A 25,505-nucleotide genomic window follows, 5' to 3' on the forward strand; every position below is an offset into this window, starting at 1 on the left:
CAAAGCAGGCAGAAGGGAATGCTGAGCATACCCGGCATGACCTCTTACACTGCCTGGGTGGGGACAGAGCAGGGACTGAGGAGAAGGGCTAACAAGGAAGCCATGGTTTCTTGACAGCTTTCTCTGTCACCAGAGGACATGGGAGTCCAGATTTCTCAGGAACACTGGGAAAGGAGGATGCGATAAAGACGATGATGACGGGGGTATTGTGGGGAGAGAGAGACAGACAGAAAGGCAGAAAGAGAGAGAGAGAGAGAGGCAGTATGATGCCATTGGGAATTTTCCATCCCTTTGAGAGCTAGAGCCCTAGGACTCAAGGTATGGTGGGAAGATCACAACAGCACAACCATCACCCATGAGCTTTAGCCTGCTTGACATGATTCACTCCAGATTGACTGAATCAAAATCTACATCTCATCAAGACTCTCAGGTGGTGTGGAGACACTGAAATTTAAGAAGCACTGTTCGACGTAAGATTGCATCCAAGCCTCTGGCTGTGTTACACGGAAGTCCAAATCCCTAGTGTACATTCTATGGCAGTCCAAATGTGTGTTAGTCGCTCTTTGTGACCCCATGGGGTGTAACCTGCCAGGCTCCTCCATCCATGGGATTTTCCAGGTAAGAATACGGAGGGGGCTGTCATTTCCTTCTCCAGGGATCGAACCCGGGTGTCCTGCATTGCAGGCAGACTCTTTACCATCTGGGGCACCAGGGAAGCCCAAAGACCTCCCCGAATTGTCCATGAATCTCCAGGGAGCTAACCCTTTCAGAGTCGCCTCTGCTAACTCTGGGAGAACTGTTCTCCTGCATGGGACGATTGAAAGCCTGTTCTGTTCTCCTTTGCTCACACACACTGCCTGTTCCATATCAAACCAGACTGAAAACTTAATCCCTTTCTCAGTTTGCACCAAAAGCAACTTACACAGAACATGTGTGTGTGTGTATGTGTGTATAGGAGATTTTCTCAAATATGTTAAGTAGTGGGGATGGAGTAAAACAATTACCGTAACCACTTCATCTGTAACTACATTTCTGGTCTCTGAACACACACACTGGCCCCTCATTCCAGGTGTTCCCTACGTCACCTCATTTCCCTGGATCATCTCTTCCTACCTCTCCTGCCTGGCCCCAATCCTCTCTTCTCTCCCAATCCCTCTCAGGAGGTAAGCTCTCCTCATTTTCTCATATGGAGCAGTAATGACATCCCTTCTGTTATCTTCACACTATGTTCCTAGGATTCCTTTTCTGTCCAACATGTCTCAAAGCACCCATCTTCATAGCAGCTCTATGCACAATGCCAAGAGGAGAAGGCAACCCAAGTGGCCAAAGACAAATGAGTAGATTAACAACATCTGCTATGTGCACACAATGGAATATATTCAATCTTAAAGAGGAAGGAAATCCCTATACACGCTACAACATGGATGAGCCTTGAGGACATTATACTAATAAACCAGTCTCAAAAAGACAAATATTGTATTAGTCCACTTATTGGTTGGCCAAGATGTTCGTTTGGGTTTTTCCATACAATCATACGGAAAAACCTGAATGAACTTTTTGGCCAAGCCAATATATGAACTATCTAGAGTAGTCAAAATCATAGAAACAGAAAGTAGAATGGTGGCTGCCAGAAACTGGAGGGAGGGGAGATATGGGGAGGAATTGATTAACGAGTCTGATAAGATGAAAACATTCTGGAGATGAGTTACACAACAATGTGAATATACTTAACACCACTGACCTGCACACTTAGAAATAGTTAAGATGGTCAATTGTATGTTATTTTTCCCCCTCAATTAAAAGTTAAAATTAAAAAACCCTCTGGGCAAGGAATGTATCCTTCTGAATCTTAGTTTCCTCACTGGTAATTGGGGATAAATATATATGTTCCCCTGTAAAGACACCTCATGGGACTCTTTTGAAGCTCATATAAGTTGATGACTTTGAAAGAAAAAAAGGCAACTCTTTTCCCATGAGGAATTCAGATGCCAGTGGTTTAGTTCACTATCCCTTGTAGCATATATCTCTCCCATTTCCTCCGCCTCCCTGCCTAGGCTCCACCCATCCCCTAACCCTGCTTCTCCTCATCTACCATTTCCACCAACATTGGTGTGCCTTAACATCATTTCTTCCCTTCTCTTATGTTTCTATTCTTTTTTATTTCACTGACTTTCAAGGCTTCAAGTAGCTCTATGAGCAGACAAACACCAACCCATTCCTCTTGCTTGGTCTCCTTCCTAATACAGACTAATTAACCCTACTATCTATTGCATTTCCCCCGCCCCATGCACCTCAAATTGGCATGTTCAAAACCAAACACATCACAATTCCCCACCAACCATCTCCTCCAAAGTTCTTGCTCTTGGTGAAAGGTCTAATAACCATCTCCCCTGATAGCCGAAAAAAAAAAAAAAAAAATACCTGGACTCACCCAGTTACTGCCTCTCTCTCCTTCCTACCCTTACCCCTTTTAAAGGCCTACTCTCAAGAAAGAGTCTCAGATGAGTTATGTTTTAAAAGATCATTTCTCTCTTGGGTTATTGTCAGAGGCAAATGCAGGTGGCAGTGCTCTGCTCTGTGTGTCTTTTTCATTCCAAGATCCAAACTGAGGGACACGCCATTCTAATGGCAGGGGGAAACAGACATGGCTGACAATTGCAATGGCTCAATACTTCTGCCTGGTCTCAGTCTAAATCACTCCCATTTAAGGTTCCATTGGCTAAAGCAAATCATATGTCCACAGTCTTGATACTAGTAATCTGGGAGAGTATATTCCTTCTCCAGGAAGACACTGCAAGTCACAGGGCAAATGATAGGAATATAGAATTCTCTTACCAGGAGAAGTGAATAATATATGACACTGTTTGTGTATAAGGCTGGTTCCATCTGTAGAAAGACCACAATTAGAAAAGTACCCACATCTACCCCAGCCCAAATCCCAGGATTGCTGGTCTCCTGAAGGAAAGTAGATGAAATCTTGTAGGAAAAGTGTTGGCCTCTTGATAAAGAAACTCTAGAAGATAATCCTGCTTCAGTCAACCCAATGAGTAAAATGGAAGGAAATTTACTTCATGTTGTGGGCTCCTTCTGGAGTGTTTTTCATGAACTTCCTGGGCTTCCCAGGTAGCACAGGTGGTAAAAGAACCTGCCTGCCAATGCAGGAGACATGAGACGCAGGTTCAATCCCTGGGTGGGGAAGATGCCCTGGAGGAGGGCATGCAAGCCACTCCCATAGTCTTGCCTGGAGAATCCCACGGACAGTGGAGCCTGGCGGGCCATAGTCCATAGGGTCACAAAGAATCGGACACAGTTGAAGGAATCTACAGGAGTGAGTGTCCAGCAGCAGTGTGTGTACACCACGGTGCCGCTCATGGACCAAGTTTGACCAGACCAGGGGAAAGTCCCAGACCCAAGCTGGTCCATCCAGGTCCTACCTGTGGTCATGTGGAATCCAAACAAAGAGGGGCAGGAGGTCGATCTCTCCTATGGTTGGAGTGATAACTTGTGAATTTGGAAGTTGTGGGAGACTTTGATTCTTCCAACCATTTGTTCTGAGCAGCTGAGAAAGCCAGTCTTCAGAGAAAATTACAGAGACAGCCCATGAGCAACAGAGAAAAGGAGCAAGTGAGAGAAGCAGCATTCCCCAAGTTCCCTGGAGCTTCCTTCTTCCCACATCTTTTCATTCCTGGCTCCCTTCCATGTGGTTCATACATGAGACCAGGTTTCCTGAATCACCCCTGCATCTTGAGATGAACTTCAGCTTAAGCTGGATTCAGCTGGTTTCTGTAGCTTGCTAAAGTTCTTTGAGCAATTTTCATTCACCTTTCTGAGCTTTAGTTTGTTCAGCTGAAGAAGAAACAAGATAATGATGCTGAGGCACTAAACTGTTGAAAGAATCAACTGGATGTAAAAAATGTTACAAAAAATGGGAAGAACTATTATTACAGGAGAGAAATATCATGGCTGAAGGAAAATGGCTTAGGAGGAACTTTTGCTCTGAATTTTTGAAATATTGGTTAAAAAATAATAAAAATAATAATCAGACAAATACCAGAATATACCAGACACTGTTCTAAGTATTTGAGACACATCATTTCCTTTCATCTTCATATCAACCTTATTTTCTACAGGTTCTGTTCTTTTATACCATTTTGCAGATGAGGAAACTAAGATATACTAGAAGTTTAATAACTAGACAAGGGCACACAATACTAGGTGGCAAAGTATTATTATTGACTTTTATATCTGTTTCCTAATCCATAAAGTGGCACAAATGACAGATATTTCAGGATTGTGTTTTGAGATTTAACTAAAAATGTTCTCACAAAGTATATGACACATAGTAAGAACTGATGTAATAAGCCCTTTCATAAGAATACTCATCATAAATCTACTCCTTATTGCATTGCAAATGAAGAAAATAAGATATGCAACTATAAGGAGGTGAATTTCAAATAAATAAAAGGCAATTCTGTTACCAAGGCAGGAGACAGACTTGTTAAACTCATTGACCCCAACAGGGAATAGGCCTGAAAATCTATCATCCTTTAATAAGACCTGGCCTAAGGCAACTTCAGCCAAACAATTCTTAAGCCCTCTCATTATAAGAGAATCATGATAACCCATAGTCTACAGTGCTTATTGACATACAATCTTTTGTAAAAAAGAAAAAAAAATTATTGGAGTATAGTTGATTTACAATGTTGTTAGTTTCAGATATACAGCAAAGTGAAATCAGTTATACATATACATATATCCACTCTTTTATAGATTCTTTTTCCATATAGGCCATTACAGAGTATTGAGTAGAGTTACCTGTGCTATATGGTAGGTCTTTATTAGTCATCTTTTTTTATATATAGCAATCTTTCTTAAACTCTTCTCTGCTTTGAGAGTAGCATGTCTCACTTGTATATGAAATGGAAGAGGACAAGGAAACTGAGAATGATGGTATGGTTCTATATCATGGGAGTTCTGCGGGCCTCATGTCATGTTATAGATGTAATGTGGGAGCTCCAGGAGGTAACATAACATGCCTTCACTCCAACAAACAGGAAACTGAAGAGTTGGTTTTCAAAATACAAGTCTTTCCAACCCCAGAGTCCCTACTTTCATCCTTATCCTTTGAAATGCCTTACCAAAATAGCTTTTGTACGTGTATGTGTGTGCGCGCTCAGTCACGTCCGACTCTTTGCAACCCCATGGACTGTAGCCCTTCAGGCTCCTCTGTCCATGGAATTTTCCAGGCAAGAATACTGGAGTGGGTTGTTTCCTCCTCCAGGGGATCTTCCCTGGATCAAACCCAAGTCTCCTGCATTGTAGGCAGATTCTTTATCACTACGCTATAGGAATTCCCACTATTAGTGCTATGAGCTATTAGAGCCTAACAATGACCCAAAGTCAATAATTCGAAACAAGATGCACTTATTATCTCACAGTTTTTTGTGGGCCAGAAATTCAGGGCTGGCTTATCTAGGCGGTTCTGACTGTGTCATGAGGAGACAGTCAAGATGTCAGCTGGAAGAACTTCCCTGGCGGTCCAGTGGCTAGGATGCCTCACTGCCAATGCAGGGGGACTGGGTTCAATCCCCAGCCAGGGAACTAGATCCCACGTGCTCCAACTAAAAGTTTGCATGCCACAACGAAAGATCCCACATGCTGCAACAAGGACTGAAGATCCCTCATGCTACAACTAAGGCTCAGCAGTCAGTCAGTTCAGCCACTCAGTCGTGTGCGACTCTTTGCGACCCAATGAACTGCAGCACACCAGGTCTATCAGCAAGCAACTCCCAGAGCCTGCTCAAACTCATGTCCATCGAGTTAGTGATGCCATCCAACCATCTCATCCTCTGTCATCCCCTTCTCCTCCTGCCTTCAATCTTTCCCAGCATGAGCGTCTTTTCCAATGAGTCAGTTCTTCCCATCAGGTGGCCAAAGTATTGGAATGTCAGCTTCAGCATCAGTCCTTCCAATGAATATTTCAGGACTGATTTCCTTTAGGATGGACTGGTTGGATCTCCTTGCTGTCCAAGGGACTCTCAAGAGTCTTGTCTAACACCACAGTTCAAAGTCACCCATTCTTCAGCGCTCAGCTTTCTTTATAGTCCAACTTTCACATCCATGCACAACTACCGGAAAAACCATAGCTTTGACTAGACAGACCTTTGTTGGCAAAGTAATGTCTCTGCTTTTTAATATGCTGTCTAGTTTGGTCATAGCTTTTCTTCCAAAGAGCAAGTGTCTTTTAATTTCATGGCTGCAGTCACCATCTGCAATGATTTTGGAGCCCAAAAAAATAGTTTCTCACTGTTCCCATTGTTTCCCCATCTATTTGCCATGAGGTGATGGCATGAGGACCGGATGCCATGATCTTAGTTTTCTGAATGTTGAGTCCAGGCAAATAAGTAAATATTTTTTCAAAAAGGTGTCAGCTGGGGCTACAGTTATCTACAGGTTTGACTGGGACTGAAGGATCTGTTTCCAGCTGTGACGGCTGGCAATTTGGTTGTTATAGTTCCTCTCCATCTAGACTTTGCCATAGGTCGCTTGAGTGTCCTTACAGCATGGTGACTAACTTTCCCCAAAGCATGCAGTTTGGCAGAGAGAGCATGTCAGGGGAGCTATCCTAGCTGCAGAAGCCACATAGAGACACTTCTGTCACATTTTATTAGCTATTAATAGAATTAAGATTGTCTACATTTAAGGGAAGGAAACTAGGCAGAGGAGAATGATGGACATATTTTTGACCACTACACTTAGCAAATGAGAAAGAATTTGCAGCTCTGGTGTGAACTGCCTAGCCTTTGTTTAAAATAAACCAAAGGTTTCCAGCACCTCTCGGTTTGAAATCAAAATCCTCAACATGACAGCAAGGCCAAGCATGCCCCACACACTGCATGTCCCCAGCCTCAAACCAGGTCTTTCCCCTTTATGTTATATAGTAGTAGTAGTGTTAGTCACTCAGTCGAGTCCGACTCTTTGTGACTCCATGGACTGTAGCCCACCAGGCTCCTCTGTCCATGGAGATTCTCCAGGCGAGAATACTGGAGTGGGTTGCCATTCCCTTCTCCAGGGGATCTGCCCAACCCGAGGACTGAACCCAGGTATCCAGGCAGATTCTTTACCATCTATACCTGGACTGTTTTCATTTCCTCTAAAATACTGCATTCCCAGCTGCCTAAAAGCCTCTCAGAGATGGCTCTCTATGCCCTCCTCCAACCTCCTTTGCTTTGTTAACATTCCCTGGCTCTCTATGCCCTCCTCCAACCTCCTTTGCTTTGTTAACATTCACTCATGGGGTCCTGGTTCAAAGGTTGCTTCTTCATCAAACTTTCCCTGATCCCTCAGACCACATCAGGTCTGGCCAGAAGCAGTTATGAATCCTTGAGTTTTTTCTGAATGATACTTTTCACTTGCAATTATGGATGGAAGTAATCACTTGATCACTTTCTGACCAATGTTTAGTCTGTATTGAGACTAATGTTTTACTCACTGTTGCGTCCCTAGCACTTTGCACAGTGCCAGGGAAGTAATGTGTGCTCAGTCACAAATGTGTCAAATAATAAGTGTTCAGACAATGATCTTGCAGCTGGAGGTATGCACACAGACGTGGAACCATCTTTTTATAAATGTGTTTCAGGGGAGGTTTGAGCATCAGATCAGAGTTGACTGGATGACTTTTAAGGTTCTTTTCTTTCAGGGGAGTCTCTGAGATTCTATGAGTCTGTGTCTAGGGTCCCCACTCACTGGGAGAAAACCCTGCCTCCTTGCATGACTCACCTATGGCCCAGGTCTCAGGTCTCCTGGCTCCAAGGACACAACCCTCTCAAGAGGCAGCTAACTCCAGGTTCCTCTGGCAGCCTGGTACTCACATCAAGCACAGGGAGAAGCTATGTTGGAAACCTTGGGAGCAGCTGCCTGGGGGCTTTAGTGATTGGACCCTCTGTGGCTCCTTTAAGAAGTTTTACAAGGTTAAGGTTTGCTCTAAAAATAAGCTCACAAGGCTTTTTAAAAAACTTCTAAAACCATATGTCCACAACAGCCATTTTTTGAAGGGCCAGTGAGCCTTTAAAAGCTTCAAAAGTCACTACTTGGCCTGCCTCCCACAGTGGAGAAAGTTCAATATGCAGTGTGCTTAAAAACAGACCTGCTTTTAAGTCTTCTAGAATCTGCACCTGAAACACTCTGCTCCCTGTCAAACGGGTTCAAAATGGAGATCAGTTTGTGTGAGGCTTGTTACCCCAGAGACTAGGTTCTTTCCACAGTAATCAAGTGCCCTAAATAACCACAAAATTTCCACTAGTTGCCTATAGAGAGATTAGTTCAGGTTTTTCTTTCCTGTTCCCTCTTTCCTCCTATAGGTCTCTTCATATTATGGGGTGTTGTGGATTATTCTGTTAAGTGCATACACACAGATTCACAGGAACTATGGTGTGTCTAAGAAAATGTTCACCCAGATTGAATGTCTATCAGATAACTGGTAGCAAAGGAGAAAGGGCATTTATTTGTTAAATTGTTCTTAAATTCAATATGTGGTACATAATAGGTAGGCAGTTATGTATTTATAGACACAGAATACCTATATTTCAGATGAGAAATACCTATATTTCTGTTTTTGATTCCTCAAAAAACTAAAAATTGACTTGCTATAAGATCCAGCAATGACACTTCTGGGCGTGTATCTGGACAAAACTCTAGCAGCTCTTTTCACAATAGCCGAAACATGGGAACAACCTAAATGTCCATCAACAGATTACTGGATAAAGAAGATGTGGTCCATATATATATATAATGAAAAATCACTGAGCTGCCCCCAAAAGAAAAAATGAAATAATGTAATTTGTAGCAACATGGATGGATCTAGAGATTATCATACTAAACAAAGTAAGTCAGATAGAGAAATTCGAATGCCATATGATATCACTTATATATGGAATCTCAAATATGACACAAATGAACTTACCTACGAAACAGTAACTAACTCACAGACAGAGAACAAGCTTTTGGTTGATAAGGGGGTGGGGGTGGGGGAGGGCTGGATTGGGAGTTTGGGACTTGCACTTATATATTACACTCATATATAGAACAAACAACAAGCTCCTACTGTATAGCACAGGGAACTATATTCAATATCTTGTACTAAACCATTATGGAAAACAGTATGAAAAAGAACATATATGTATCTCTTTGCTGTATACCAGGAACTAACACAGCATTCCAAAGCAATTATACTTTAAGAAAAAAAGGAAAAGAAAAATAATATCTTCTCCCCAAAGACATTTTATAAGTTGCAGCGGGGACTAGAGAGAAGCATGGGGTATGATGAACCATATTTCAAGCTCCTCGAATCCTTCAAGCCTCAGTAAGGGATCCCCTATTGACCCCTCTACATGATGAAAAAATGGAGGCCCAGAGGGGTTAAGATTGATCCCACAGGACTACCAGCCTCCATGTACCCAGGCTCCTCATATTGGTATAAAACGGCAGTATGATGGCTCTAGACATAGAGTATTGAGGTTTGACTCCTGACTTCACTACTTCCTAACTGTAAATCTTTGGGCAATTTTCTCCACCTCACAGAACTTCAGTTCTTTGTCTATAAAACAAAGATAATATTTACCACGTCATGCCCTACTCTTCCGGGACCCCATGGACTGTAGCCCACCAGGCTCCTCTGTCCATGGGATTTCCCAATGGAAGAACACTGGAGTGGGTTGCCATTTTCTTCTCCAGGGATCTTTCTGACCCAGGGATTGAACCTGCATCTCCTACATTGCAGGTGGATCTGTTACTGCTCAGCCACTGGGGAAACCCAAAACAGCTACCACAGAGGGTGATTAAAGAGACAAACTGCAACAATCCATGTGAAACAAATCCACGTGAAATCCATGTGATGCTGTTATCAGCATCCCTGGAATCTAGTATACTTATAGCATATGTTACCTCATATGAGATGAGTACTTTATCCTGGGTGATAAAGTATTTCTTCCCTATTTTGAGGGCAGAAAGGAATGAACAAAGAGCTCATTTGGAAAGATTACAGCACTTAAAAGTATGAGACAGCTGCAGAACTGCCATGTCTCAGGTGTGTTCTGGATTACCATGGAGAGAAGAGATTCTCAGACTTGAGCATGTACCAGAATCTTCTGTGACACTTGATAAATCACAGCATGCTGGGTCTACCCCCAAAGTTTCTGATTTACTGGGTCTGGATTATTTCTAATAAGTCCCCAGGTGAGGCTAACGCTGCTGGTCTAGGGACCACACTTTCAGAACCACTGTTCTAGAGATTAAGGAACAAATTCACAATGATCCTGCTGAGGGCCGTGAACATTCATTTTATGTCTCATCTCAAGAAGTCCTCCCAGAAGAACTCATAATTAACTACTTACTCACTTTCTCTTTAGAAATAAAGAAATTAACATGTGAGTTTGAGTAACTGGCCCTTTATGACATAGTCAGTGGTAGAGATGGGATGTAAATCCAAGTCCGATTGCCCCAAAGTCTGTTCATCCCCACTTAGCAAATGAGTAAACCAAGGCACCAAGCAGTTAAATCTTGCTTAGATCACCCATTTAAAGGTAGTTGAATTCATTTTCAAATCTAGACCTATCCGACCCCAAAGTCCAAGACCTTAACTCAAGCTTTGGTGCACAGCAGGCTATGTTAAAGGCTGTACTCATTCTAGCATGTCGCCCAGCCCCTCATCCCCAGTGCATGATTTCCCTTTGTCCTTTCCTTTTTGCTTGACTTCTCTGGGTAATTGCCTGCTTTCTCCAGGCCCTTGATTGGGTAGGCACAGTCTTCGCGGGGATTGAATGACCACAGAAGGAAAATAACTTAGAACAGGCAGTTCTTCATTCTTCCTCAGCTGGTGTTTTTCCTTCAGAGCCTGGAAAGAAATGTGGCCTCTGCACACTTTAAATTGGACCATCAATTATTTGTGTCCTGAATATGCAGAGCTCATTAGGGCTACGTTGGCCACAGTAGAGCACCTGGGCTGAGAAAAGTAAACTTTCCTCAGCTATTTCAATCCATGCTGCCCCTCCGGAGTGGAGCCCAGTCTGGGACTGCCAGGCACTAATGCAACCAATTATTTCTGTCCTCAGTTACTAGGTCATAAATTCTGCCCTGGCACCAAGTCCCCGGTTTCTGGTGGAAGAAGGTTGGGTTTTAGGAACGACTCTACCTTCTTGCTGCAGAGTGGTGTGAAGCTCTGGTTAGGACTCTTGGACTTGAAGCCAGACTGTTGCTGGGACCTCATTATGGCCTGTCAGTAACCACTTGTCATATTTCCATCCTACTCCTCAGCTATCAAATGGGTCCAGTGCGTCCCAAGTTTGCTCAAGTGACACTGTGTTTGAGAAAAGAGGTCAGGCATCTACATGGGGTCACTGGGAATATCTAGGTTTATCTGAAGGCCCTGGTGTGGTTTCCTAAAAGGAATGTTCAGGATCATTCCCAGGCTTCTTTCTGCTCAGGGGCTTTTGTACTCTTCAGAATGTTCTTCCTTCTGCTGTCTGCATACCTGGATTATTCTCACTCTTAGTTATCTACTCAAACTTGCCATTTTCCAAAGGGGCTTTCCCCAGCTCCTACCTCAAATCCCCCTTTCCTCTCTGTGTTCCAGTTACTCTCTGAAACATCACTCTCTTTTCAACCTCTTTAATCTGGAACACAATCTATACTTACCTTGTGTATTTCTTTGACTGCATTGTTGTTAAGTAATGATGTCACATGCTGCCAAGTTAATTTGTCTTTGTGGACATTTGAATGAGAATTTGCCTGTCCCCTCTATGAACCCCATGCCCCTGAAATTAGAAAGCTCACTCTTTAAATACAGGATTGGAAACTTCTCACCAAAGCAATTTGGGTCTTTCAAACCAAACAACCAAAACAAAGTGCAGAAGAGTGTTATGGGTGACACTGATTGAAAAGTGTCTGTATTCATTAATCTAGTTTTATTGTTTTTAGTGGCGGTCATTAGATGTTATTAATTTGATCTCTTTTTTAAAAGGCAGGGAAAACAAAATGGAAAAAAAAAAAGACAATCCCTGCTTTGAAGAAATGCAGTTAAAAGGGGAGATACACAGAGTAGCAGACAATTGCATAGCCATTTGCTAAGTTTGCCAGTCGAGGTAATAAAACTTCATAGAGGCTTGTGAGGTGAAGAAGGGCAGGAAAAAACAGCATGAATAAAGCCAGGGCTGAGAAATAGGACAGCACGTTCGGGACTTAAAAGTAGCTCAGTGTATGCTGAACGTGAGCAGAGGGGAATGAAGGGCTCACAAACCTCTCAAGCGCCTCTCCACCCCATTCTGACTCTGGGTTATGGATGTGTGATTCTTTGTCTGTCTGTCTGTCTGTCTGTAATCTCAATCCCAGATCCCAAGTCCCCAGGACCAAGCATGGTGCCTTTCCAGAATCAACATTCACTTATCATCTTCTGAGTGAGCTTTGAATAAAGGGCCAGGTTCTCAAGGCAATAGAGGTGGTAGGTGGCAGACATATCTGCACAGTTGGAGACAGGGCCGAGAAAACTTGGGAGAGACAAAGGGATCCCATACACTTTGACTCATGTGTAGATATTTCACAAAGATTTGGACCAAAAATTTGGCCAAACTTTCACTGCAAGTGTGGGAAGAATAATCCTGGTTTTATAAGCCATAAACACATGTCATTAAAATATAATTATTAGCCAATAAAGGAAAATTAGAGTTATTATTTTATAATTTCCCCCAAATCTTATTATATATATATAGCAGTATCTAGGTTCAGCTTTTACTTCAACTTAATGGTTTTGTAAATAAATGGCTAAAGGGAAAAAAAAAGTCCTTTGATAATGAAGTTTAAAATGCAGGATTTAAAATCAAATAGATTTCCTTTCTGAACAAAGGTTTGCCACATTCCAGATGACCTTAAACAATTAATTTAATCTCTTTGAACTTCAGATGTCCTCCCTATAAAAAGGACTAAAATCACAAGTCTTATTGTGGCAATTAAATCATGTGTTTCAGTTATCTACTGCTGCCTGTCAAACCACCCCAAATTTAGTAGCTTCAAACAACAATTTAGAACAGTCTCTCACAGTTCTCTTAGTTGCCTGGATTTGGCCAAGCAGTTTTTGCTTACTGCCTCTCATGAATTGTACTCAGATATTTGCTGGGGCCAAAGTCATCTGAAGGTTCAACTGGACTAGATACCCAAGATGGGGCACTCATACGGCTGACAGTTGATGTCACCTGGGAGCTCAGCTAAGCTTCTGTTGATTGAAACACCTAAGACGGACTTTCCACGTGGCAGGGAACAGAAACATACAACAACAGCACAGCAACAGGGCTGGGTTCCAAGAAGGAGCATTCCCAGAACCAGCACTAACAAAGCTTCTTGCGCCCTTGTCCTGGCAGTCCCAGATCATCATTTCTGCAGATTCTGTTGGCCAAGTAAGTCACTAAAGCCAGACTAGTTTCAAGGGGAAGATGAAACTGGAATTCAGCTCTTCATGTGAAGAGCAGAATGCAGGTACAGAGAGGGGAGTTTTGGGGGCAGCCACATTTGGAGACTCACAAACACACAGTATATGACATATACATACATGGCATATCACAGACTTGGATGAACATCTGTTCTCTCCTCCCCATATTTACTGTGTCTCATTACTTTTCCAAAGTCCTTTTGGTACATACTTTTACAAAGTCAGAGCTAGGCAAAATGGCACTTTAAAGAGGATCTAAGAGATTCCTCTTTAATTTGACCTACAGGAAAAATGATGCCCAAAGGAAGGAAATACTAAACCCATGGCTTCTGTCCCTAGACTGCATCCCAGGTTCTTGACAAAACAGATCCTAAGTAAGTGTTTCTTCATGAAGCAAGTGGCTCTCCACATCATTTGACTGATTTTAAAGCATTGCCACATATTCCCTCAAAAGCAAAGTGAGGCAGTGAGAATTTACCAGATTTTGGAATATTTAGATCTGTGTTAGAATTCTACCTCTTCTACTCACTTTATGATTCTAGGTGAATTGCTGATCTCCTCTGAGCTTCAGATTCTCTTAACTCTAAAAACAGTCTAATGAAGCATGGGTTTCCAAGACATTATGAGTGCTGAAGTCATTAATCAAATAGCTGATACAAACCAAGTGTTCAGTATTTGGCAATCATGTTGGTACTCTGGGAGGTAGGCATTGTAGTCCCATTTTACAGGTCAGGAAACTGGACCTGGAAAAGAGTACGTGCTTTGCTTAGCACAAATAGCTAGCAAATGCCATCTCTGAGACTTTAAAATCATCTTTGATTCAACCTTGGAAGCACCCTACTACTCATCACTCCCACCCTCACTGCCCACATATTCATCCTTGGTATTCTACTCTAAGAAGCAGAGAGAAGATTCTGGGTAGCAACATTTGCTAAATTAATGATTACTTAGGACTGTTTTCCCACTAAGGGGAGGCCACTCTCCAAATCATAGTCTGCTCAGTAATTTATCACCTTTTCTAGCACTTTAGCATTTTTAAAGTTTCCATGTTTCTTTGATCTTTGATACCACATGAAACAGGAAAGGCCAAGATTATCACGTCTATTACATAGATGAGAAAATCAAACCTTACTTTTAGCAAAATGCCCATGGCTTCCCTTCCTACTCTGGGGAGAGTATGCTGATCACACTGTTTGCTATGAGGCAGAAAAATTAGAGGGAATAAGAAGATTGTGAGTATGGCTCTTTCATCCTCATTAAACTGGTGTCATGTCACCTTTTAAAAGGCCAACCACAAACCTCATTGAAAACTGTGAGATTCCTGGAAGAGCACCATAAACAGAAGATAATCAGAACAAGGGTAAGACAAAAACCATGGGGCAAATGAAGGGAAACCAGATATATCCAAAGGACAGAATGGCTGACCCCTAAAGGAATCTTCACTGCCGAATCTGCTGGACAGGGTAGGACCCCGGACCCATCCACTCACCCACCCCCTTTAATTGTTGACAACACTCTCCATGCAGATGTTGACATTTGCATCAGAACTCAACAAGGGGCCAGACACCTGGAAGAGAGCTAAACCCTTTTGTGCATGGCACATGTTTTTAAAAAGTTCTTTGAAAATATGTGTTCTAGATCCCATGAGAGAGTGACTTGAGAGTAAAAGAATTATTGTATTGCTTTTTGGGTTGCTTTCTTCTCAAATTGTCATCTTCTCCCCTACAATGAAGAAAACTCACTTGAGAAGCTTTCCTTCTCTGTTTCCTTCTCCACTCTCCAGAGCAAGAGCCAAATAGCCAACACACTCTGATTTCCAAAAGATAACAAAGTGGAATGATGGCTGGGAAGGGGACTCTCTGGCCTGGGAGAAACCCAGCGTGTGTGCAGTGTTTCTGTTCCCTGTCACCAGGCAGGCAGAAGACTCAGGGGACCAGCTCTACTCCTTTACTGGCTATTTGCAGGGGATACATGACATACTGTCTCTGAACTTCACTTTACTCAACAGTAAAATGAGGACACTCCCCAGAAGTGGGAAGACTCTTCTGTGATGCCAGGAAACATGCTTCATAAAATGTTCTCCATGTAAAGCTGTCACAGTGAACTTGGCAGGTTCACTCCTTTTTAACTTCATAGCTTGCTTTCTCCTCTCGCTGCAAAATTATACCCAGATATGCCCATGGAAGAAATGTACTGACCCAAAGACAATAACATCTTGAAAATGAACTCAAAAGGGATAAACAGAGGGGAGAAAAAGCCTTTCAAATGATGGCAAGTGGGAAATCTTGAATTACTTTTTCTACTTTTTAAAATTACAGTTCACATTGGGGTAACCTATTGGAAAGAACACTGTTCTGGAATCCTGGACAATGAGCTCTGCTGGCACTCACTGTGTGACCTTAGGCAAGCCACTCTGTGAACCTCCCTCTTCTACAAAGTGGGGTCCCTAATGGGGAGTGTTGCATAAGAGAACACACTCTAGACACAGACGTACTTAGCTTCAAATCACTTCCTCGGGCTTATTAGCCATATAACCTTGACCTCTCTAAAGTTTCCTTGTTTACTAGGAAGGTTTCCTTTGTTTACTAAACAAAGTTATTAAAAGTATCTATCTAATATGGTTATCCTGAGGATTAAACAAAATAAACTACATAATATATTTAGTAGCTTGCTTGGTGGACAGTCAGTACTGAAGAAAAGGAAGTTGCTATATTATTAGAACTATCATTATTATTATTAGTGTTATTGTTACTCTAAAACTGTTAGGAGTTCAAGAAAGTAAAGCTGTACCAAACTATCTTTATTATTGTTAGTGTTATTGGGACTCTAAAGCTGTTAGGAGTTCAAGAAAGTAAAGGTCTCTCCTTCAGTTCTTGGTACTCTCTGAGGTCAGTCTCAGCAGGGGTGTGTGTGGAACGGCCCATTCTCCCCAGGACCTACAGAAACACCACAGAGAGAGGGTGTCTATCCTGTCTGGCACACAACTTGGGAAGGGAAATGGAGCCCTCCTGTGCCCCCTCTTTGGAGTCTCATGTTTTCTTCCTGGCCCTGCCTGGCCTGGCCCAGGTCTGATAGCTGGAGCTGCTGTGCCCTGGGCTCACAACAGTCAAGCAGCCAGGAGGGAGAGGAAACCAGAATAAACATGTTTTGCAAGAGCAGAGCCAGTTTAAGTGAAAGCAATTCTAAATAAGGACAAGGCAGAGACTTGACTGCCTAATGGCAGTTTCCTCCACATAGGGGTTTGCTGTGAAAAACCAAAGGTCAGACTGATAAGCTGGGGGTGCCTGCAACCAGGCTTGCAGGAAGCTCATGGCAGGAACCCCTAATTCAGTCAAGGGAGGTGGGTGCAGGGGAGGGAAACCCAAAGACCCAACCAGGATCCAAACTCAGCTACTCCATTGGGATGTAAGGTCTGTCCCTTCACCTTGCTGAACCTCAAATTCCCTATCTACATAAATATTTTAAAAGAAGTAAAATCTGCTCTGGGTGTCCATGAAAATTAAAAAAAGAAAAAGAAAATGAAAAAAAAATAGTTAAGTAAAGGTGGTTAAAAACTATAATGTAGTTTGCAAAACTCAGAAGTTAATCAGTAGTAGGTTTTAATCCCAGCTCCATTGCCTGCTAGCCATGTGACCCTGGGCAAGTTAATCTGCTTGTTTGAAACAATTTTCTATGTTGTATGTTTCATATTCATCCTGGCCTAGTGATCTCAGAGGTCATCAAAGCAGCAAAGTACGCGAAGTTGGCTTATTAGTTTCTTGTGGCTTTTGTAACAAATTAACATCAATTGGGTGGCTTAAAACAAAAGAATTTTATTCTCTCATAGTTCTGGAGGCCAGAGGTCTGAAATCAGTTTCACTAATCCAAAATTGGGATGTCTGTCTGGGGATTCCAGAGGAAAATCTATTCCTACCTCTTTTAGCTTCCTTGGCTTGTGGCCGCATCAACCTAGTCTCAACCTCTATGGTTACATTGCCTTAAAAAGCAGTGACATCACTTTGCTGACAAAGGTGCACATAGTCAAAGCTATGGTTTTTCCAGTAGTCATGTATGGATGTGAGAGTTGGACCATAAAGAAGGATGAGCACAGAAGAATTGATGCTTTTGAACTGTGGTGCTGGAGAAGACGCTTGAGATTCCTTGGACAGCAAGATCAGTCCAGTCAGTCCTAAAGGAAATCCACCCTGAATTTTTATTGGAAGGACTGATGCTGAAGCTGAAGCTCCACTACTTTGGCCACCTAATGCAAAGAGCTGATTCATTTGAAAAGTTCCCGATGCTGGGAAGATTGAGGGCAAAAGAAGCGGGTGGCAGAGGATGAGATGGTTAGATAGCATCACCAGTTGAGTGGACAGGAATTTGAGCAAACTCCATGATAGAGTGGAAGACAGAGGAGCCTAGTGTGCTGTAGTCCATGGGGTCACAAAGAGTCAGACACGATGTAGAGACTGAACAAAAATGACACCAACTTTTGTGTGTAGTCAAATCCCCCTCTGCCTCCTTCTTACAAGAACACTTGTGATTGCATTTAGGGCCCACCTGAATAACCCAAAATATCCTCATCACAAAATTTTTAATTTAATTACATCTACAATGTCTTTGCTACATAAAGTAACATTTATAGGTCTTAGGGATTAGGACCTGATATCTTAGAGTTCTATTATTCAGCTATACTTAAGAGATATTTAAGTAGTAGTTTGCCTACCATGCTTATTGTGTTCTTGTTTAGTCACTAAGTCATGTCTCACTCTTTGCAACCTCACGAACTGTAGCCCACCAGGTTTTTCTGTCCACGGGATTTCCCAGGCAAGAATACTGGAGTGGGTTGCCATTTACTTCTCCAGGGATCTTCCCGACCCAAGGATCCAACCCACATCTCCTGCTTGGCAGGTGGATTCTTTACTGCTGAGCCACCAGGGAATCCCACTTTATTATTAACTTAATTACATAAAGATGGATGAATAGTTGTCTAAATACAAAAATTAGACCTAGAAGGACACATCAAATTGTAAACTGCTTGTGATTATGGGTGACTTTGTTTTTTGCTTATGATTTTTGGTTTCATACTATGCACATGCTAACTTTTAAGAAATAAACGTTATTTTAGTAACCTCCGGGAGTTGGTGATGGACAGGGAGGCCTGGTATGCTGCAATTCATGGGGTCGCAAAGAGTCGGACACGACTGAGCGACTGAACTGAACTGAACTAAAACCCTTTAAAAAATAGAGATATGGAGGGCTTCAGAAGGATTTCAAAATTAAAAATACCTTGTGACTGAAGCTGAGGATTAGGGACTATCAGAGTATACCAGAAATAATGTTGAATGTCTTCATATTTCTATGTTTTGCATAGATGTCCCGCTTAGCTACCTCTTTATCCTAAGCAAGTAGTTAGGCAGAGACACTCAGTATAAGCTTAATGAATGGAAAAAGGGATGCATGGAAATACTTGTATAAATCCGAATTTCATTTGGGCATAGAAGAGTAGTTATGTGTGTAGACTAACATCAGATGACCTGAGTGAAAACAAGGTCCCCTTACTTATTAGCTATGAGATTTGGGGCAAGTTACTTAGCTTGTCAAAAAACCTTCCATGTTTTCAGATATAAAATAAAAATAATTAAAGTATCTGCCACATAGAGTTTTGCAGGTAATAACTGAGAGGGTCCATATAAAGGAATTTTCATTATGCCTAGCATGTGATAAGTACTTGTATGATATACATATTAGCTATTATTAACTTTTTAAAGTTTCCAAGTTTAATTCATTTAACATGCCCTTGGTGTATGCCAAGAATTGACTTGTTTCGGGGGCGGAAGGGAGAGGGAGGCAGTTTAGAGAGAAACAGGAACTAGAAGCATATCTTTAGACTTATACTAAAGAATTCTGCCTAATAGTTTTATTCACCATCTTCAACCTAGATTACCACAAGGACCAGAATTGCCCTTTGCCTCTAGGTTTTGTTCCTTGGTAACAAACAAACAAAAACAAAACAAAAACTTTGATCAACTGAGGTCTTTCTTTCAGCCACTGAGAGTTTCACAGTCCAAGGCAACAGCCTAGAGTACGGCATGACTCTAAGCCGTATCTGTGGCTCAAATGATCAGATGGAATTGAGGAGGGACAAGACTGGCATCGAAAGAACAATGTCTTTATCAAGGAGTACTGGAAGAGATACCAGAATATAGATACCAAGGCCCAAGAGATCAGAAGGCCACGGGAATGACAAGGAGTTGGGAAACACCCAGAATATATGTTGTTTCTGTGCTTAGGTTTTACGTGTTCCTCTGTTTGGAAGAGCAGACTCCATTTAAATGACTTATTTTTCAAGGACTATAGGTTCTACAAAGAAAACAGATATGTATACAACAAATTTAAGGTAGACTGTGAAAAATGCAGCTTTAGAAGTGTGACAGGGCAGGGAGATGAAAGCAAAAAATCCAGCTCAAGGACAATAGAAGGGGATGAAATTGGGAAAGTGTTCCAAAGAAAACGACATGACATTTTAATGGGTTTCATGCAGTTTCCTGTAACCTCTAGCCCTTTCAAAACACACTTTGAAGAATTAAACACAAGAGACCGGGAGAGATTATCTGGCTTAGACCTCTGCTTTCAAGGGCCTGTTTATCCCCATTTTATAGATAAAGTTGCTGAGGTCCAAAGAAACACAGGAAATGTTGGTGGAGAGAAAATGATAACACAGATCTTTCTGCTTCTTAATATTCTGTACTTCTAGACAGGATAAATAAGGAATAAATAAGATTTTTAAAAATTGTAATTGCTAGATTCCATATATAAGCTTTCCGGGTGGTGTAATGGTAAAGATCTTGTCTGCCAATACAGGAGATGTAAGAGACGTGGGTTCGATCCCTGGGCTGGAAAGATCCCTTGGAGAAGGAAGTGGCAACCCACACCAGTATTGTTGCCTGGAAAATTCCATGGACAGAGGAGCCCAGCAGGTCACAAAAAGTCAGATATGACTGAGCAGTTGAACACATTACACATTATAAAAGCTAAAAGTATGACCAGTTGAGAATGACAAAACCTCAAACAAAAATGGGTTAGATAGGCAGAACCATACTCCTATCTTGTGTAAAAGAAATCTAGAGATGCTTGTACACAAACATTCATAGAACACTATGCACTATAGTCAAAAAGTGGAAATAACCCAAATGTCCATCAACAGATGAAGAGAGAAACAAAATGTGGTATAAACACATAAGGAACTATTATTCATGCATAGAAAGGAACAGAGTACTGATACATAATCCATCTGATGTGCATGAATCTCAAAAACATTATGCTAAATGAAAGAAACCAGACACAAATGGTCACAGATACTATGATTTCATGTATATGAGATGTCCGTAATAGGCAAATCCATAGAGACTGAAAGTAGACTCATGGTTTCTAATAACTGAGGAAACGATGGAATGGACAGTGACTGCATAATGGGTATGATGTTTCTTTCTGGGGGTGATTAATAGATCTTGGAACTAAACAGATATGATTATTTCATAACCTAGTAAATATACTAAATGCCACTGAATTGTACACTTTAAAATGGTTAATGGCCAATTATGTTACATAAATTTTACCTCAATTAGGAAAAAATAAATCCAGAGGTGGAAATTTAAAATTGGTATTCATCTTTATGACAACTTCAGGGATTCACCCTCTTTCTATCTTGCAGTTCTGCTATGTACAGCTTTAACTTTTACCTCATGGTCCAAAATGGCTTCTCAAATCTCAGTAATCGCAACTGCATTTCAGATATCAGAAAGGATAAAAGAAAAAAAAAAAGAAGTGAAATAGGGAAGGACCCTGAAGAATGACATAGATATATAAAAATTTGAAGAATATATGGAAGGAAGAGTGATGAGAAGAGATTTCCAGGACTCAGAGGGTACAAATCTCAGGAAAACTGATGGAAATATTCCAGTACAATTGGCACATGGGGAGTGAGGAGGAGAGTCCCAGAGAGGTAAGCATGGATTAGATTTCCTAGCCCACCACAGACCCCTGTATGGTGCTGGAAATCTCTCTCTCCTCTCACTACCCCAGGTCTTGTTCGTTTTACCAAACCATATTCCTGGGCCTTAAGGAAATTGATTTCGTAAAAATAAATGAGAGAAGAGTCTAGAGATGGCCTTTAGTAAGCATAAAAGCACACATTTTATCTTCCAGTCAAGGACTTTTTGAAATTATTTACCTCTCAAAGACAGCTGCCAAGGACCCCATGACTTAAGTGTCCTCTCCCGCCTCCCGATGGCGTGTTTTACTGCTGCCCTCCTAGAGGTCTTCTCCATTGTCCCCTCCCTCTATGACCTCATTCACAATGCCAGTGAGAGCCAAGGTAAATCGTGCAGACTTACAGCCAGGGCCAGCTGCTGAGATGTGAATTGCTTATTTGTCTCTGCAGGCCCCAGGGGAGTGGCATTTGTTAGAACGAGGAGGAGGAAGCCTTAGGTCACCAGTGCCCATGGTTCTGTCCATTTGGCTTTGATAGGAGCTAGGATTTTATGTGCCAAGAGGTGCAGGGGGGCCAACCTGCCCTGGCTGAACCTCTCACACCTAAAGAGAGAGAAAGCAGGAAACTATCATGCTCAGTGAGGACTCCAGGACACTCTGGTGTGCCCTGAAGATGCCAGTTTGTTGTCGTGACAAGAATGGCAGAGCTGAAGAACCTTAGTCTCCGACAGGTGAGAGGATGTTCCTCCCCAAGGGCAGAATTTGAAGAGTTAACTTGCTCAGCTCAAGGGTTACAGGCTATCTCATTAAATGTCATTTGGTGCTAACCCAAGAGAACTCCCTCCAAACTGCTGGATTCTTGATCCAAAAAGATGAAGACAGAGAGCAAGAAGAAGGCAAAGATTAATAGGAAATGAGAATGTTAATACTGTTATACATGTGTGTGAACTCTCGAATAACTGCTGCCAGTTGATTCCTAACCAGGTGCTTAACTCTAAGCACACTCATTACATGTTTAAACTCATTTTGTCACTGCTCCAAAGCTGTAAGGTAATATAATTGTCTCCATTTCACAGGGGAGAAGCTGAAGCTCTAAGACACGCTATAACTTACCCAAAGTCACCCAGCTATTAAGAGACAGGAGCCAATGTTGAAACCTAGTTGTCTATGACCTTATGGTCCAGGATCTTAGTCAATAGCCTTCACTCTTTCTCTTTAAACTCTGCTAACCAGCATTTCCCTGTTCAGGTAGATATGATGTTTCACAGGAAAAGATGTGGAGAAATCACCAAACTCTATTTGATCAAAACCAGAAACAAGGTAGCTGAAGATGTGAGATGCCTGGCTGAAGGCTGGCCATGGACAGAGGGTGGAGGAGACACAGGGCCCTCTACCTCCTGCCGTCTTGCACTGGCCTGCAAAACTCCTGATATAAACTGGGTGGTTTCCATTCACCCTTGCAAATCCCCCTTCCACTTCAGTTTCTCTGGGCCCCAGAAGCATGGCCTCCATGGACCCCATCAACCCTCTAGTTTCCATTGGGTTCAACCAATGGGAGGCAACCTCAGGAGATTTGAGAGCAGAGTATTCCATGCTCCCTCCTCCGAGACCACAGGTAGGCAGTGGTTGTGCCCCTTTACCGAAGTCCTCACTTCCCATTAGGTGGCTCTCTGCTGGAGCCACCGCATAGCTCCTGCTCTCTCTAAAGGCCTGGTTACTCTTGTTTGTTTCCCTTAATTCCATTCATACCTTTGTTAGTAGTCCCTTCATTAAACTGTCCTCAATCATTCCATTCAAATCAGCCATCTGTTTCCTGTTAGGACCCAGGGCAATTTAGTATGAGAGTTTAGGGTCTGGAAGGCATGTTGAGAGTCTACTACTTCCATGGTTTTCAATTTTTTTTTATTGTTACTTGCAGAGCTCTAGTAAGAACCATAATTACAAAACTGACAAAATTCTGGAAGGTCATGGAACCCTGCCTGCTCCTCATCACACCCAAAAGTGCTCCTCTTCTCTGCCTCCCTCCAACTGTTCCTTGAAATCCAAGGGCTGTGGGCAGCACACTCTGGAACCAGCTGACCTAATCCAAACCCCTCACTCACACCAGAGGGGTGGTTGGCCAAGTTTCCAAAGTGTCCTTTGTTGGCCCGAGTGGGTCTGATTTATGCCCTGGGCCTTCATCAACAGTTTGCCTCAATATCTTCCAAAGTGTAAAGTCCCGTAAATCTTCCTGGGGAGCGACAACTCAACCGCCGGCCCATGTTATGCAAACACACAGAAATGTCATTAAGGCAACAAACAGCCCCATTGGCTTTGGCAAAGGCCTGTTCTGCCAGGCTCAAGTTACTTAAAATCAATATTTGAACAAGGACAAAACCACATGTTTTCAAAACCAAATTAGAGGGGTCTAATACCAGGCCTAGCAATGTGGTTACATCACGTGCATTCCAGCGCCGTCCCCCCAACACACACCTTCTGGGGTCGGGGCGGGGAGGGGGGTGCTCCACCATTTGGTTTGACCCGGTCATCCAGGCTCCTACCCCTTTGCAGTGACTGGACTTACTTGTCCTGAGTGTGTGACCTCACCAGACAGGTGACACCAAGGGACAGACTGAGCAAGAAACAAGAACTTTCAGAGACCCAGTTTTATAAAACAGAGGTTGGGTATGTTCCTTCATGCATGCCTCAAAGCAGCAATTCAGGAACTGTACCAGGCTTTCCCTGAAAGTCTGGGAGTCCAAAAGTGAGCAAAACCATGAGTCTCTGCCCTCAGGGAACTCACTGCAGTATGGAAGGGAAAGGAGACAACAGGTCATTTCTTTTTTAAATTTGATTTACAATGTTGTGTTAATTTCTGCTATAAAGGAAAGAGACTTGGTTACACATGTATACATCTTTTTAATATTCTTTTCCATTATGGTTTATCACAGGATGGATAAACAGGTCAATTCTGGAGGACCAGTACCAGGGATGCAGGGAAGTTTAGGATGCTTTGCAGGCACATGGCAGGGACAGGTAACCCAGGAGCCGAATGAGGGCCTATCAGAGAAGACTTCCAATGGCAGATATCCTATCTAAGAGGTGCTCTATCTAACCTACTATTCTGGCTTTATATGTGTAAGGCCAGGTGGCACTAGTGGTAAAGAATCCGCCTGCCAATACAGGAGACGTTAGAGATGTGAGTTCAATCCCTGGGTCAGGAAGATCCCCTGGAGAAGGGCATGGCAAACCCACTCCAGTATTCTTGCCCAGAGAATCCCATGGACAGAGGAGCCTGGCAGGCTACAGTCCTTAGCGTTGCAAAGAGTCAGACATGACCTAAGTGACTTAGCACAGCACAGGAAAAGAAGGGGGTCGGTGAGAGGAGGCAAAGGTATACAAGGAAGAATTTGAGCTTCTCTCCTTCTTGTCAAGTTGGGAACAGTCATGGAGCATGCCCAGCTCAGCCTTTCTGGGCCCCCTCTATTTAGGAAACAGTCTGTCCCCTGTTACCCCTACCATCCTTTTCCCAGATTCTCTGCAAAAGTGTATGGTAAGGATTAGCAGGTCTCTGCGGCTGGGCCGGCCCATCGGTACCTGTTGCTGTGTGGGTCAGTCTTACTCAGAGGGCAGCCTCATGGCAGCACTTGGCTGTGCAGCTGAAGCCCCAGTCTCTGGGTAATAAGGCTTCAGTAGCTTTGCTCTCCATCTGCCTTTGTATCCTGAGTCTCTCTTGAAAGGAAGGGTTCATAATTGTGTCCTTCCAAAACAAATAACATTCAAACTTCTCCAGGCTATATTATTAGACACAAATATGAAACACAAAATTATATTTTTTTCATATCGTGCTTAGAAAAATAAGATAAAATCTGCCAATAGGCAAACCATGGTTATGTTTATATGTGGTGATACAAGATTTTCTTATTTTTTAAGGTATTTTCTTTATTAAAAATCAGTATGTGCTATTTTTCATCCTAAGGGGGGAAGCAGGTAACTGTAATGAAATGGTCTTTCAAATTTGTTAAAAATATAAGAGGAAGTTGTAAATCCTGAAAAAGATGTTGAGGATCCTGGAGCCATC

The 25,505-nt window shown here is 42.4% G+C and overlaps 1 long non-coding RNA gene across 1 annotated transcript in view; it reads right to left on the reverse strand.

The window, feature by feature from the left end:
- Positions 1-25,505, reverse strand: part of LOC122436908 — a 273,990-nt gene that overhangs the window by 175,718 nt on the left and 72,767 nt on the right. Inside the window, exon 5 of the long non-coding RNA XR_006268152.1 lies at positions 14,136-14,217. This is a non-coding gene — a long non-coding RNA (uncharacterized LOC122436908). The remainder of the gene's footprint in view (positions 1-14,135; positions 14,218-25,505) is intronic.

This window comes from Cervus canadensis, chromosome 2, assembly GCF_019320065.1.
Source record: "Cervus canadensis isolate Bull #8, Minnesota chromosome 2, ASM1932006v1, whole genome shotgun sequence".
Lineage (NCBI taxonomy): Eukaryota > Metazoa > Chordata > Mammalia > Artiodactyla > Cervidae > Cervus > Cervus canadensis.